This window comes from Oryctolagus cuniculus, chromosome 9 (genome assembly GCF_051225735.1).
Source record: "Oryctolagus cuniculus isolate XC-2025 breed Fujian yellow rabbit chromosome 9, ASM5122573v1, whole genome shotgun sequence".
NCBI lineage: Eukaryota > Metazoa > Chordata > Mammalia > Lagomorpha > Leporidae > Oryctolagus > Oryctolagus cuniculus.
Window position 1 is genome coordinate 66,444,989 of NC_142875.1, and position 18,022 is coordinate 66,463,010.

An 18,022-nucleotide genomic window follows, 5' to 3' on the forward strand; every position below is an offset into this window, starting at 1 on the left:
ATTGGAAGACTAAAGATACACTCTTAAAGCAACCTAAGAGGTCTACATTGTTCATTCATCTAAAAAGGAGATTCTATTAAAACCAGACCAGTTGGAAATCAGATTTAATCTCGGAGCTTTATTCTGTGGACCTCAAGTGTCTTATGAATAAATGAGTGACCACCCTTGATAAAAATGGCCAACAGACTTCTGAAAAATGCTCAAGATCATCACTGGCCATCATGGAAATGTAAATAAAAACCACAATGTGGTTTCACCTCATCCCAGTGAGAATGGCTATCTTCCAAAAATAAAAAATAATGATAATAAATGCTCATGAGAATGTGGAGAAAAACGTACCCTAATCCACTGTTGTGGGAATGTAAACTAATACAATGATTATGGAAGTCAGTATGGACTTCCTCTGAAATCCTAAATAGACCCAGCCATCCTACTCCCAGGAATTTTCCCAAAGGAAAAAATCAGCATATGAAAGCTTTATCTGTATTGCCATGTTTATTGCAGCTCAATTCACCGTAGCTAAGATATGGAATCAACACAGATGTGCATCAACTTATGACTGGATAAAGAAAATGTGATATATATATATACACATATATATATACACAATGGAATATTACTCAACTGAAAGTATGGCATTGTAAAAATTAAAAAGAAAAAAGGAGGAGGGAAGGTTGGAGCATGGGAGGGAGGTTGGATAGGACAGGAAGTATCACCATACTCCTAAATCTGCATATATGAAATACACGAAATTTGTTCCCCTTCTATAAAGGAAAAAAATAATGAAATTCTGTCTTTTGCAACAGCATGAATGCAACTGGAAACCGTTATGCTTAGTGAAATAAGCCAACCCCCAAAAGAACAATTTCATGTTTTCTCTTCTATGTGGTAGTTAATATAGAATACAAAAAAGTCTAAGAATAAAACTGGCCTCTTATGATTTGATTATGTTTTGGCCCTTGTCTATACCCTTGTGGAATGGTGGTCTTTCTACTTTTTACTTGATGACCATTATGGCCAGTGTTAAATTAAGCCTGTGATTATAAACTATGTTGAACTTAAGTTATTGCAAAAGTTCAAAGGAAATAAGTGGTTATTGAGGGAGAGAGTTAACGAGGGAGGAAATATGATTATATTCTTAGAATTATTTCTATGAAGTGCATGTAATATGTTTATATTAATAAAAGTTTAAAAAGAGATAAAGGAAAATATCAACTATCTAACATTTATTTACTCTCTAAATGGTCTGGGCTAGGATATAAGGTACAAACATAAGGAAACCATTATTTATGTACATAAGAAGTTCATAATCTAGTAGGAGAAAAGAGGGGTATAGACATTATCACCTGTTATATTTTGATAAATATTAAACAAAGTCATACACACCAACCTGTGTGACTCAAAGGAAAAAGGCCCAGTACTGGGAAGACCTGAGGCTGAAGAAAAGCGTGTAGAGAATGTGAAACTTCATTGAATCCAGAAGGCTGAGTATTACTGGAGTGGTGGAGAGTAGGAATGGACAGGAATTGTAGATTGAAAGAATGGAAAGGCCTAAGTATCTGACACCTGAATTATGAAAAGTGGGAAATGGCATAGTTTGGAGCAAGAAGGTGTTATTGAGTACAAATTTAGTGAAATAGTTTGCATGCAGATTATCAAAGATTAACAACCAATTTGAACTAGACAACCTTTTGGTGACAGTCTTCTGGAATTTTAAATAAAGGAGCTCCATGATACAAACTACGTTTTTAAAAATAGCTGGGGACAGTGTGGAGAGCACACTGGAAAGAAAGGAGGATATTTTGATTATTGCCAATGCAGAAAAGTTTTATGAAATCACTTTTATTAAAAATTATGTTCTCAAAAACAGTCCTGAAGCTAGACTGCATAATAGTAAGAGAAATAAATCAGACATAGAAAGACAAATACTTCTCACTTGTGGAAGCTAAAAAACATGAATCTGGATATAGCGTAGTGATACTGCAGGCTGGGAGGCCTGGAGGGGATACAGGGAGGTTGGAGGACAGGTGTCAAAACAGTGTTAGATACCAGGAATGAGAGTTCTAGTATTCTATGGCACATTGTATGACTATAGTCCACAATCACCCATTCTATATTTTGTCAATAAACCTGAAATACTGATCAGGAGGAGAAAATGTGAGTTACCATGATTTGTAAACATTGTAACCATTTACTGAAATGTGACAGTGTACCCCATAAATATGGGGTAGAAATAATAGGGAAGTTTTAAATGTTTAAGAAAATAGAAATCGTAACTAATATGGTTGGATCATCACACACTAAATATGTGTGTTGAATTATTGGACCATGCCTTGCAAATATGCAGTTATAATTTTTAAAAATAGTCCCGAGTCTGGCCTATTTCACATAATATAGTGCCCTCCAGTCCCATCTATCTTGTAGCCATTGATGATTTATTCCTTTTTAGGAGTGAAAAATAGTCCATTGTATTTATGTACCACATTTTCTTTATTGACTCCTCTGTTGATGGGCACCTTGGGTGATTCTCTGTCTTGGTGACTGTAAATAGTGCCACGTTTTCTCCTTCATGTGTGGAAACCTATAAAAGTCCATCTAAACGTAGAATATTAATTCCTAGGGGCTGTGGGAAGTTTGGAGGTAGAGGTAGGGTTTTAGAGGGAGAGTTTGAATAACAGATAGTAAATCAGACTTAGAAGGAAGGAATAAGGTCCTAATGTTACACATCACTGTGGGGCTGACTCTAGTTCATGATAACCTAATATATATTTTCTGAACAAATAGAAAACAGAAATGCCATGACTCCAATACTAAATAATGGCGAAGTGGGGGAAATGTGAATTAGCCTGATTCAATCAGTATACATTTTTGCATGTATGAACATATCATACTATATCCCATAAATTCATACAATTAATAAATGTGAATGCTTTATAAAATAACAGTAATAAAAATATTTGAAAAATTTTTAAAAATTATATAAATATTATGATACCAGTTCTGTTAAGATAATGGTCCTGAAATTTATTTATTTTTAACTTTTATTTAATAAATATAAATTTCCAAAGTACAACTTTTGTATTATAGCAGCTTTTCCCCCCATAACCTCCCTCCCACCTGTAATCATCCCATCTCTCACTCTCTCTCCCATCCAATTCACATCAAGATTCATTTTCAATTGTCTTTATATACAGAAGATCAATTTAGTATAGATTTCAATTTAGTAAAGATTTCAACATTGGCACACACACAAAGTAAAAAGTACTGTTTGAGGACTATTTATACCATTAATTCACATAGTACAACACATTAAGGACAGAGATCCTACATGAGGAGTAAGTGCACAATGACTCCTGTTGTTGATTTAACAATTGACACTCTTATGGCATCAGTAATCACCCTAGGCTCTTGTCTTGAGTTGCCAAGGCTATGGAAGCCTTTTGAGTTCGTCAACTCCGATCTTATTTAGACAAGGTCATAGTCAAAGTGGAAGTTCTCTCCTCCCTTCAGAGAAAGAAAGGTACCTCCCTCTTTGATGGCCTGTTCTTTCTGCTGGGATCTCACTCATAGAGATCTTTCATTTAGGTTGTTTTTTTTTTTTTTTTTTTTTTCCATAGTGTCTTGCTTTCCATGCCTGAGAAACTCTCATGGGCTTTTTAGCCAGATCTGAATCAACCTTAAGGGCTTTTCTGAGGCCAGAGTGCTGTTTAGGGCGTTTGTCATTCTATGTGTCTGCTGTATATCTCGCTTCCCATGTTGGATTGTTCCCTCCTTTTTAATTCTATCAGTATTAGCAGACACTAGTCTTGTTTATGTGATCCCTTTTACACTTAATCCTATCATTATGATCAATTATGAGCTGAAACTGATCACTTTGACTTGTGAGATGGCATTGGTACATGCCACCTTGATGGGATTGAATTGGAATCCCCTGGCACGTTTAAATCTACCATTAGGGGTAAGTCCAATTGAGCACGTGTGGAACTGTATATCTCCTTCCTCTCTTATTCCCATTCTTATATTTAACTGGGATCACTTTTCAGTTAAATTTAAACACCTAAGAATAATTGTGTGTTAATTAAATAGTTCACCAATGGTATTAAATACAACAAAAAAATACTAAAAGGAATAAAGTAGTAAGTTGTTCCTCGACAATTTAAAAACATATATGTACAAATATAAAAATCCCTGTCTGACAAGAGAGATTTCTGTTTTCCTGATAAGCAACAAGGACTGGTTTATAGCCTGCTGGATGATCACAATCCCAGAAATTAGTGACTTGGCACTCCTGTTGGGCCACAGATCTGATATTCACAAGGCTTATGAATGAAGAGAGTAATCTGACATTTTCTTTAGTCAGTAACTTTTATCAGAATTTCTGGTTAATTCTATGTTAAGTATGTGATCTCTGGGTGAGACTTTGTGACTGGAGTAGTTTGTGTGTACTATGCACATAACTGCTTCACTTTCCCAGTAAATCTAAATTCAGTTCCTGGTGATATGGAAGGGAGTTCTAGTGAAAATATGAAATCTCCACTTAAAATAGAAAACTACAGTATTGAAAAATCATCATATTCTTCATTCTGAAAACTGCAATCAGACTTGAACTTTTGTTAGGGGAATAGAGGCTGGTTGTGGGAAGCGTGAGCTCTGGAGTCCATCAGCCCTAGGCACACAGTCTAGCTTTATTGTGCAATAATCTCATCTTCAACTGTAGAATAGATACTACTATCTATCCACTAGATTGCAGTGAGGTTCTTATAAGAAAATGCTTGGAAAATTTGGCACATCAAAGCACTTAATATACATTAATTGTTATTCATTATATTATTGTTTACCCATGGTGTATGCTTGTATTATCATATTTTCCTCTTGAGTGATACATGTTTGTGTTAAAAAAGTTTTTACATATTGGTTCATTCATTCATTCTTTGTTGGATTTACTACATGATTTACACTAGGCATTTCCATTACTTGCATCTCTATTATATGCTTTACACAGAAAATTCGAGATAGCAATGCTTTTCTCTGCCTAGAATATTGAATATACCAACATGAACAAATCACCATTTCTTTTTTCAGGATGCTCTCCCTACAAGTTCTTTCATTATTCCCCATGCATTTTAATCATTATTTTTATTCTTTTAAATTTTATGTAATGTAAGTTTCATGTATTTAGGAACATAGTGATACTTCCCATCCTACTCTTCCTCCTACCCTTGCTCCAACCATTTTTCTTCCTCCTTCTCCCATTGCTACTCTTAATTTTTCTAAAAAGTTCTATTTTCAGTTTACTTAATGATCGTATATCTAACCCTACATTAAGTAAAAGAGTTCAACAAAAGTATTAAAAAAAAAAAAAAGAAATCTGTGCCTCAACAGAAAAGACAAGGGTTTTAAATAGTCATCAAATCTCACTCCAATACATTACATTTTAGGTACTCTATTAGTTACCTCAGATCGGGGAAACATGATATTTTTTTTTGGACTGGCTTATTGCATTCAGTATAATGGTATCTAGTTGTGCCCATCATGTTGCAATAGATGGGATTTCATTTTTATATAGCTTAATATTACTCCATATATATACATATGCCATAATTTCTTTATCTAGTCAACAATTGATGAATATCTGGGTGGTTCCATAACATAGCTATTGTGAATTGTGCTGCAATGAACATGAGGGTATGGATAACTCTTTCATGTGCTGATTTCTTTTGGTTTGAGTAATTACCAGGAGTGGGATGGATGGATCATATGGCAGGTCTATATTCAGATTTCTGAGGTATCTCCATACTGTCTTCACAGTGGCTGCACCAAGTTTACATTCCCACCAAGAGTGGATCAGGATATTTTTTCCTTACATCCTCACCAATATTTGTTGTTGGTTGATTTCTGTATGAGAGCCATTATAATTGCTGTGAGATGAAACCTCATTGAGTTTTGATTTGCATTTCTCTGATGGCTAGTGATCCTGAGCATTTTTTCATGTGTCTGTTGGCCATTTGAATTTCCTCCCTTGAAAAATGCCTGTTCAAGTCCTTTGCCCATTTATTAATGGGATTGTTTGTTTTGTTGAATTTCTTGAGCTCTTTATAGATTTTGGATGTTAACTCTTTATCAGCTGTGTTGTTTGCAAATATTTTCTCCTATTGGTTCCCTATTCACTTAGCTGAGTGTTTCTTTTGTGCAGAAGCTTCTCAGCTTGATGTAATACCATTAGTCAGTTGTGGCTTTGATTGCCTGTGCTTCTGAGGTCTTTTTCCAAGAATTCTTTGCATATGCCCATGTCTTTAGATTTTCCCTAATGTTATCTAGTAATTTGAAGGTATTTAGATCTCTGATCCATTTTGAATGTTTTTTGTGTAAGGTGTAAGATAGGGGTCTAGTTTCATTGCTCTACATGTGGAGATCCAGTTTTCCCAGCACCATTTGTTGAATACTGTCTTCTCCAGTTATTGATTTTAGCTCATTTGTCAACGATTAAAAATAATTCATTAGATTGTTTCTTTTACCTTTGTAGGAACAAAAACTCAGCCCATGAATGTTCTGGACTGTTTTGTAGGGTAGTGTAAAAAGTCCAGCATCCTTGGAAGAGAAGAAACTATTTATTAGTTTAGCTTGCCATTGCTTTTACCTAAATAAAAATGAGAAATCTTCAGTCTAATCTCAGTTTTATGAATGATGAAAGCTATTTGCACTGACAATCAGAGACTGATGTCCTGTGGACTGAATTCTGTTGGCTTCTTGAGAGAAGAAATCATACCTTACAATTTAACTGTTTTGCCTACAGCATTGAGTACATCATAAGTAGAAGCTGCCAAATTAAGTTTGTTGGGAGACTGACTAAATTCTAATGTAAAATTTTTATCATTTTATGTTACAGCATAACATCTTCATAATTAATAGAATTTATGTAAATGATATCTGTAAAATTATTCTTAAATGATTTATTTATTTGAAAGGCAGAGTTTGGGGGGACAGTGAGGGAGAGAGATCTTCCATTCACTGATTCACTCCCCAAATGGCTGCAATGGCCAGAGCTGGACTTACTTGAAGCCAGGAGTTTCTTCCAGGTCTCCCACATGGCTGGCAGGAGCCCAATCACTTGGGCCATCTTCCAGTGCTTTCCCAGGCATGTTAGCTGGGAACTGGATTCATTCTCACATATGTCTTTGCTTTAAATAAAATGTTTTCTGGGATTAATAGGTGTTAACAAGGATATTTTTCATTTGCTCTAGGTATATGTGTGTTTGGTGGATGGAGTTAGTATTCAAACTCCAGTTATGGTATATTGGTACCACAAGAAAAATTACACCGCATAGAGGAAAACTAGTGACATTCATGACTTGTGAAGCCAAGAAAGGGCAATTTGATGTTAGCATTGGACCATGATATGACACAGACGCTGATGTGTACTTCTAATTTCCTCTCTCATTCTCAGGGGTCTTTCATCTGTCTTTGTCAGAAATTGTAGGGGAAAGTCATAATTGCTACATATTAATAGAATCATGATAGTCTGTTTAAGCCTATGTGTATGCCATATAATTTTCACTTTAACTTTAGAAGGGAGTTTCTCTTTCCATCTGAACCTATGAAGAAACTAAGGCAAAGAGAGGTCAAATGATTTGTCACTATTTAAATAGTAGGTGGTGTTCAGAACCCTACTATTTGGTCCAGCATCAGTATCACTATATGTCAATAAGGTCATAGAGAAATGAAATTAATAGCTGTTTATATTGGTGCAAAACAATTTTTAAAATCTGTTTTCTTATAATACATAATTTCTGTGAACTTTTGAAGGTTAGCTAATACTGTAATTGTTACTTTATTATAATAGCAATATTTTATGAAAATACTAATTGGAAAAATATAATTTCCACAAATTATGCCAATAGATTTCTACTTCCTTAGAAAAAATAACAGCCTGTCTAGGATTTTCTGAAAAGCTAAATGAACCATTGAATGTAACTTAAAACCACAAAGCTTGGGGGGAGCCTGATGTATCCTTTAATATCCTATTCCTATTTGTCTGTGATATGATATTGGGTTGTAATATGCAAGCAGTTGAGATTCAAACAAGCCTTAACCCCAAAGAAACACTTCCTGCCATCTGTTGTCCTTGTGCTGGTTTCCTTATACAAATAGTGCTTGTGAAGCATGTATAAGTTTCTCAGTTCTTGCTGTGGTCGAGCAGATATCTAATGTAAATTCAGTCTTTACTTACCAGTTGGCTGAATTTATCTTGCCATGATTGCATTATCTCAGAAACTTGAGTGGTCTCATAAAAAAAGGACGCCAACTGGCTCACTGGATCATCAGTTTTCTGATGTCTGTTTACTAGTTTTTCACGGTGTCTGTTTTGCTCTATTCTCTTCATCCTCAGTTCTCATGTATATTCTTTTTATTTAATTTTTATTTGTCTACTTTTGTGTGTATGAAAAACAGTGAGACAGAGACCAATGGCGAGAGAGGGAGAAAGAGAAAGAGCTCTCTTTCCTCTGCTCGTGTACTCCCAAAATGCTCACAACAGTTGGGTGGACCTGGCCAAAGTCCAGAGCCCAGAACTCAGTCTGGGTCTCTTATGTGGGTGACAGGGACCTCAGTATTTGAGCCATCACCTTCTTGTTCCTAAGTGCACATTAGCAGGAAAGTAGATGGGAAATGGAACTGGGATTTGAACCCATTCTGATATAGGATGTCGGAATCTCAACCAGAGTCTTCACCACTGGGCTAAATGCCCATCACCATGTCTAGTTTCTCAAATGAATTGCACACCCATTGCAGCCTTTGTTCCTAGGTAGTTCTAAAACCAGAGGAGTAACATTTATTCTCAAAGTTGCCATGGTAAAAACCTAATAAATTATAAAAGCATTTGAAAAATGTAAGAATATTGAAGATAGTATTCTGTTTTGTTAATGTAGGAATGTAATTATAAAGTTCATGGACAATGTATTTGAAAAATAAGTATATTTCAGTGCAAAACATTTTTGAAATCCAAGAGTAATTTTTCCTAATACATACTTCCTACAAACTTATTGAAGATCCCTCATGTAGTCTATGAATACATATTTTATATGGAGTTTAAACTAAATATAAAACCTACTAACCTTGTACTTTTATAATTTTAATAGCATAATTATTTACAATATTATTAAAAACAATAAAATAATTTAAACAGCTAAATGATATTTTATTATGTGGCTTCTCCATAATTTAGTTAATCATTCCTCTTTTGGAGATTTCTAATTTTTCCTTATTATGAATACCACTGTTATTACCAATTTTTGACATACATAATTGTGATTATTTCCCTAATGCTTATGCTTATATGGAGAAAAAAATAATCAAGTTTTATGGACATTTTAGAAGCTCTTGCTATATATTAATAAATTTGTTAGGAGGCAAATTTTACCAGTTATATAATCTCAACAATGGATGAGAATCTTAGCACACTTTAACCTAATTGTGCAAATGAACAATGCTTTCATTAACTTCTGGTTAAAATGTTAAAGGATGAAATATACCTTTGTTCCTATGGTAACAACAAAGAAAAACAAAGTAAGCATTGTACATTATAGTGAGCTATCAAAGAGCTGAGGATTCAGGAAAGTGCTGGTGAACTGAAATCCTGAGAAAGAATCTTTTTTATTGATCAAAGAGCCATGTTAATTAACATATACGAGGTCAACCCCCTGATCTAGGTTTGAGCAGATGCAAAGCAAATCTACAACAGATGTCATCGCAATGAAAAGTAAAGCACAGAACTTTATATCTAAGGTGATATGGCAGAATAGATTGAAATCTAGAAGATCTCTAAACACAAAAAATACTTATCTTTCAGGTTAATAATTCTCATTCATCTGCAAAAAATTTCCTGAGAAGACCGTAAAGAAGCTGCTAAGAAGCACTGAAAATTGGTGGCTCTAGTTGTTTGGAAATTCTAGGGAACTGGTGGATGAGGTTGAATCCAAAGTTTAAACTAAAGAAACAATAGCAAAGCCCTTTGCAGGTCAAATGCCAGTGAGAATAAATAGGTTGCTGATTTGATAGCAATGGTTTGACTCTTGAAAACTGTATTAATCAGAGTTGAAATAAACCTCCTGAAGTTGTGAATTTAGTACTAGCTAAATCTGACCCTCAACTCCCTATCACATGAATCAGAGAAAGAAGATAGAGTAGTATCTTAAGAAAGGCAAAATAAACTCAAAAGGAAATTGTGGGGCCCCATGGTCTGGCCAGCCATGGGGTCCCCATGTCAAGGTCGGTCTGATAGCTGTTGCTGCGGTTTTATCACAAGGCGGATGTTGCTAGTTTCAGTTAGGGCAATGCTTTCCAACGGTCGGGACTTTCCAGAGGAACTGAGCCTGTCTCATAAACAACAAGATGGCGCTGAGGACTATGCAGTGAGCCTGCCTGCTGCGTGACACCTCATCTGATTGGCCCGAGGACGCGTGCACACTGCATGAACAAGCAGCTGATTGGAGTGTTCCATGCATGGACTTGAGCTTGCTTCTAATTGGCTAGATTTTGTATATAAGCTGTGTGCTGAGGAAGGAGGGGGCTTTTTTCCCATCTCCTCTCTTCCTCCCTCCATTCTTTCTCTGTTGCTGTTATTTTCTCATTAAAAGTCTACTGAAGACCAATAAGCTGCGAGCAACATCGTTCCTTTGCGGGCAAGGGAGCGACAGAAATCATGCTTCATTCTCCACTGTTCTTTAAAACACAGTATCCAGAAACAAATTTAAGAAACTATTGAGATGTGTTTAAAAAAGAACATGTATCCCATTATCAAGAGATAAAACAAAGAAATAGACACAGATGATACCAATATTGAAATCAGCAGATGAGAATTTGAAATAATTAATATTTAACAATTTAAAGAAAACTGGTTATAAAGGTTAATATTTGAGGATTTTTAAAAGGAGAAATGAAAACTTTTAAAACATAGAAATTTTGGCCAGCACCGTGGCTCAATAGGCTAATCCTCTACCTTGTGGCGCCGGCACACCGGGTTCTAGTCCCGGTCAGGGCACCGGATTCTGTCCCGGTTGCCCCTCCTCCAGGCCAGCTCTCTGCTGTGGCCAGGGAGTGCAGTGGAGGATGGCCCAAGTGCTTGGGCCCTGCACCCCATGGGAGACCAGGAGAAGCACCTGGCTCCTGCCTTCGGATCAACGTGGTGCACCGGCCGCGGCGGCCATTGGAGGGTGAACCAACGGCAAAAGGAAAACCTTTCTCTCTGTCTCTCTCTCTCACTGTCTACTCTGCCTGTCAAAAAAACAATATATAGAAATTCTGGAACTTCAAATATCTAAAATGGACCAAGATTGTATTCCAGAATACTTTGGCCTGGCCCAGCCCAGCCCTGTCTTGGAAGAAATGAACAAATAAACATCTTTAAATGTAAATTCTATCAAATTGCTTATGTCTAATAAAATACAAGTAACCTCATTTTGAAAATGTGGTTAAATTTCTAATTCTAGCGAAGATGAAATAAATAAACTTCTTTGTTCCTCTTGTTAAGTGCCACTGAAAACCCTGGATATTGCGAATGAGAAAAATTTAAGAGTACTGTGAGAGATGGCAAAAAGAAGGAACACTGGCCAAGAATATCAGAGTGCAAATAAAAACATGGCAATAGGCCTCCTGAGTTGTCTATGTACATCAGATTATGTGCTTAAATACTGGGGACACCAATGGGTTCATGCAAAAAAGTCTCAAGAAAAGCCTATTCATTTTTCTCAAAGAACCAAGAGAGATGCAACATAGCTGTGTGGGCCAGAGTTTTAACCTTAGCTATATTGAAATCACTCTTTTTTTTTTTTTTTACATTTTAAGTATGTATTTTGTTTTTTTAACATTTTATTTAAGAATACTTTTAAATTTACAAAACAAAATTTGTGAAGTAGTGATACATACTACCTCACAGCTCCATTTCCCCCATTAATATCTCATGTTAGTATCTTTCTCTTAACTTTCATTTATTTTATGCTGAATTTATTCCCATGCCATTGATTGTTTTTTCAGTTTCTTCTGGGATAGCTTTTTCTTCTACATCACTTCCACTGCTGGTTTAGGACAAGGTTGTTCCGCTTCAGTGAGGATCATTTCAATGTGGCACTGGGAGCTCATTAATGGGTTAATCTGAGCACCAGCTCTGTGGGTGTGGCAGGACATCTTCAGTGCTTCGTTCAGCTCCGTGTGTTCAGTGACCAGAGAATCTACATCTAAACCCTTGCGTTCAACCTCACTCTTTTTAAGTATGTGCAACAGAAACTCAGCACTCTTTTGGGGCCATATCAACATTCTGTGTTGATACTGAGCTGAGTTTTTTAAAATTTGAGCTCCTGCATATAAAGGAGAACATGCAGTATTTTTGTTTCTATGTCTGGTTTATTTCACTCAACATGATGTCTTCCAGTTTTATCTGTTTTGCCATTAAAGATGGGATTTAGTTCTTATTTTTAATGGCTGAATAATATGAATATTCCCATGTGTGTGTATGTGTATCACATTATATTTATCCACCCATTTGATGTGGATTCCATATTTTGGCTATTGTGAGCAATGCTGCTATAAATATCATGGAGCAGGTATCTCTTTGATACAGTGAACGCCAAATAATTCTTTGTTGTGACAAATGTTGTTCACATGAATCCTTTTCATTGTAGGATACTGAGCAGCATTCTTGACTGCTAACCTCTAGGTATCATTATGACCCCTTCCTTCCAGTTGTGAAGACACAAAATACCTCCAGACATGGACCAATGCCCCTGGGGAACAATATTTCTTGTTGTGTACCTATGCTGTAGACACACCCTCCTGAGAGGCAGTGAGATGTCTCAGCTCAAGATGACACACAGAAAATTGAGCTATAAGACTTGACCTGTGTAGCTGATTTCATGAGAACAGGGATTTTTCTTTCATACAACTTTAGGGAAAGAGTCTTACAAAAGTTCTTAGTAGCAGGTAAGTGCTCAATAACCATTTGTTGAATGAACAAATAACCCTCTGAAAGAAGTGTCTGTTGGATGGGAGTAGGATTACCTGGAGACACAATGTGGTTATTTCTAGTGAAATAATACCCAATTTTTGGTAGATAAGTATTTAGAAGAAATTCAGACACAATTGCAGTCTAAGTGCAAGATCAGATTGATGAAGACATCATCAGATGCAATCTCCAGGGTGGAGTAATTTGACAGTTGGTCAACTTAAAGCTTAGGAATGAGAAAAGTCTATGAAGCTTCACAGGCTGCTGTGAGTAGATTGTGGTGCTAGCTGCTCTGAGATTTTAAAAAAACATTTACTGCCAAATAAGCTTGGAGCCAGCAGGACTAATCTTTATTTGTTAGAAAGATTCTACCACAAGTAGTCTTTACACTAGCCAATAGTTAATGATAAATTAAGAGAATTGAGGTGTTTGAACATAAGGAGAGTGGTTTTAAAAATGTGCCTTGGTGTAAGGTATATATATTTATTCAAGTTTATTCCAAATTCAATGTTATTCTGTAATTATTTTCTTTAAAATGGAAAAACAAAAAAAATCCTCTTTAAATGTGTTACTTTTTCCTTAGGAGTCATTGTCAGTCGTAGATTTCTCAACTAATATCATACTCTTTTTTGGAGCAATGACAGAGGTGATTTAAAATGCATGTTATTACTTCAAGGATGATCTCATAAAAGATTTTGGAATTAGAAGTCACAATGCTATACTCTTCTAAGCCATGGTACTAAATCAGATTGAAATATCCAGACCAAAATGAAGCATAAAATATAAGCTGAACCAAAGTTTACTAGTTTATCCAATCAATATCTATTGCTTCCCTGATCTATTCTAGGCACTTTCCTTCACGCTTGGAATGCATCCGTGAACAAAGAAGACGATGAATCTGCCCTTGTTTATATTTTTATGGGACAAGCAAGTCATAAACAATAAAAACAAGAAAGAATTTATGGCTAGGTTAGAGAGTGATGATTATTTAGGCGAAAAAAGAGGAGGCCAAGTAGGGGTATAGGGAAAAGCCTGACTGTGGGCAGGGAAATTACACAAGGGTCCTGAAAGGACCTAGGGACAAGCAGATATTTGAGCAAAGATGCAGCAGTGAAGTGATCCCTCATGTGAATTGGGGGCAAAAAGCCTTCCAGGACTCAGGAGCCATCCGTGCTGTTCCGAGAAGGGTGACTGTCTGGCATGCTTCAGGTGTTCCTAAGGCAAGGAGTCCATAGTGGCTGGAGCAGGAAGTGTGAATGCAGTTGGAAATCAAATCTTACAAGTATAGGCAAAGGAAGATGGCCTTTGAACGACATGGAAAGAACTTTGAATCTTTTTCTTAGAAAAAATTGGGGGTTTTTGAATGATGTTGAGTAGTGTGTAATATGACTTGAATTAAATTGAGGAAAAATACTTCTGTGTTGAGGAAAGATGGAATTTAGGAAGTGATCACAGAAATGAGGTTTGAGAGATGATGGTTGAATTTGTTTTTGTGATTGATGAGGACTATATATATATATATAGATATATAGATATGCTTCTAGAAAAGGGAAAGCTGGTTAAGAGACTTATCTGATCTTCAGAGTAGGAAGTCCTCTAAAAAGTAGTTGATTTCAGATTTTCTTGGACTGCAGATCATATATCATAATTCTGATCGAATTTACAAAAATAAAAAATGCATAAATAATCTCTCACATGTCCTAAATGCTTACCAACTCTAGATACCATTTACATTTATTTATCATAATATAATGATGGGGTCCTTATGGTTAACCTTCTTCAGCTGAGGAAAGAAAACAGGCATGTAAAAGATGAGTGTCCTGTTCATGATTCTATAGTTATTGTGGGGTAGACTTGGTATTTGAACAAAGATTGTCTGACTCAAAGAATTTCTAAATCACTCTCTCACATTGACAATATATTTTTAAAGTGAAAATGATTGCCCACTGTAAGATAAAGGCCAGTTTTCTAAGCCAAGAACAGCAGAACAAAACAACATAAAATCCCATGTGAAGTTTCAACTGAATAAATGAAGAAAGGAAGGTAAATTTCTTTAAGAGAGAAGAGAATCGTAAAAGCCTGGGTTGCGTGTTAAGAGGTAAATCCGTAGGTCCACAAATCATAGGAGAATACTGGTGTTGTCTAAAGTGGGAAGGGAGAAGGCATCTCTCATCAGTGCAGGTAGGTTTAGCTTTCCCCGGGATGTGTATCCTCATCAAATACCATTTAGAGACTGAGCCTAACAATCTGCACATTACCACCGAAGCTTCTCTTGCCAAGGTATGAAAATACTTTATGCAGAAGATTAGTTTTCATTTATTCAGAACCTACTCTGCTAGTATCAGAGGACACAAATATGAAGATACTAGAATCCCAAAGCCAGAATCTTCAGAGACTATTATCTCATATACCTATATAGATTCATCTCTCTGGCCCAGTATGGTATTGAGCAAGCAGTAGGTCTCTAACAGACATCTTGTGTCCTAATATCCTATGTTGGAGATATGGCTACTTAGGGCTCATGTGTTGGAACTGCATTTGCAAACTTCCTTGAGTTACTGAAAAGACATATTAGGATCTGTTATATGCCAAGCATTTTGCATACTTTCTAAATATTCTCCTAAAATTTGTAGCTTATTAAAGGACATGAATCTCATTTGTCATTCTTTTCTGACCTTTTTAGAGATCAAAACCATCAACAAAAATGAAAATGAATGGTTTCCAGGAAGAAAATTATTATTTAGAAAGTCATAGGTCAAGGATATAACTTTAAGAAATACCCACTTTTACTGCAGTGGGAAGAATAGAATAGCCTGTAAAGAATACCTTAATGTGGAGAAGTGTTAGAAAAAAACAAACCTCCACAGAAGCCAAAACTGTGAGTGCATGGAGATTTATGTTGGGTTGGGACTTGATTTCATTTAATAAATGGTTTCCTTTTACTTTCATTTACTATACTTAAGGTTTGCCAAATTCTGAGGAGTGTGGGTCTTAATTGATTATTTGGTTCAGATTCAGATTCAATTCATACTTACAAAGCATCTGCTATATGCCAAATACTCTTGCATACTTTCTAAATATTAATCCAAAACCATGCTGCATTTGAAATGATACCTACCTTTTATATGTTAAATCCCTCTATGTACACCTTCCTCATCACCTACTATCTACAAGGTAGTAAAATCTGGTGAGACAGCATGGTGGTTAAGAGAAATTCAAGACTTCATCTTCTCCTACTAACAGCCTGAGGCAGCCAGCCATATATATCTCCCTTTGACCAACAAGTGGCTTTCCAGAGTTCTTGCTTTTGTTATCAAATAGATTTATGTGTGAAAATGAGGAAGTTCAGCATGCCATTGGTAAAAGTGCTTCTGTGGTTACTTTTACATTGAAAGTTCGTTAACTGAATGACTAAGAAAAGTGAATGAATAACAGTAGCCAGCAATAGAGAGGATCTATAAATTCTCTTTCAGTTTTGATTTTGGAAAAGAACAGAAGTATCAATATCTCTAAGGCTCTTACATAAATATCTTCACACAATTTTATAATTTCAATATTCTCTACCAAGAAGTTAGAAAAACATTAACTTGAAAATATGCTGGAGGGCCCTGAAGGCATTCGGATCTGGCTAAAAAGCCCATGAGAGTTTCTAAGCCATGGAAAGCCAAGACACTGTGGCAAAAAAATGACCTAAATCAAAGATCTCTATGAATGAGATCCCAGTAGAAAGAAGGGGCCATCAAAGAAGGAGGTACCTTTCTCTGAAGGGGGGAGAGAACTTCCACTTTGACTATGGCCTTGTCTAAATAAGGTCAGAGTTTGTGAACTCAAGAGGATTCCATAGCCTTGGCAGCTCATGACAAGAGCCTCTCTGGTGATTACTGAATGTGTTGTACTCTGCGAATTAACGGTAAATCTACTACTAAAACAGTACTCTATACTTTGTGTGTCTATGTGGGTGCAAACTGTTGAAATCTTTACTTAGTAAATACTAAGTAGATCTTCTGCATATAAAGATAATTGAAAATGAATCTTGATGAAGAATGGGATGGGAAAGGGAGTAGGAGATGGGATAGTTTTTGGGTGGGAGGGAGGTTATGGGGGGAAACCATTATAATCCAAAAGTTGTACTTCTGAAATTTATATTCATCAAATAAAAATTTTCTAAAAAATATGCTGTAGGGAAATCCTTTGGAAGAAAGTTTACTATCCCCTTTCAAAGTGTGCTACTCTTCAATGAATTAACTCAGTGTTGGGCATCTTTATCATTAGTCTTGCTTTTCTGGCCAAGAAGTTAAGGTTGATGGAGGTTTGCTGGAGATCACAGATCTCAGTGGAACTGGTTGAGGTATTACAATTTTCAACCCTTAATTCTTACTTTTGGAAAAAGGCTGAGGGGTTTTTGTTGCTCTTTCAGTCAAACAGAACCTCTCCCCCTTTATTTCAGATGTCTGCTTCCAGTTACCAAAAGACGCCAATGAATTTCTTCCCTAATCCGGATTTATTCTCTCAGTATTAAAAGAATGCTTTTACTTCAAATTGAAGAATCATTTGCCCCTATTTGATATTAAATCCATATTTAATTCTGAACTCTATATTTATTCAATGTATTTGTAGGGTCAAGAACAGATTTATTGAAATACCAAATATCTTCTTTCCATTTTAAGAGCTTCTGTGATGACCACCAAATAAAACCATATCTTCATTAGGGAACTTCTGATCATTGTTTCAAGGGGAATATGATACTAAGAATAGACGAACAAGGACCCGTTTTGAAATATTACCGAAATTGTTAGTTCTAGAAGGGAAGTTATTGAAAATACAGGCACACAAATAGCCTTTGTAAAATATTTTTTGAGATAAAAATATTTTTAATTTACATTACAGTCAAAAGTTTATAGATGTAAATGAATAGTTCAACAAATAAAACATCAAAAGACCATAGTCCAGCAGGCAAATAGGCACTTCTGATATGCTCTTCATTGCACTGAAGTGGAGTTACGTAAGTTGAAATTATCCAAATGAAACAAA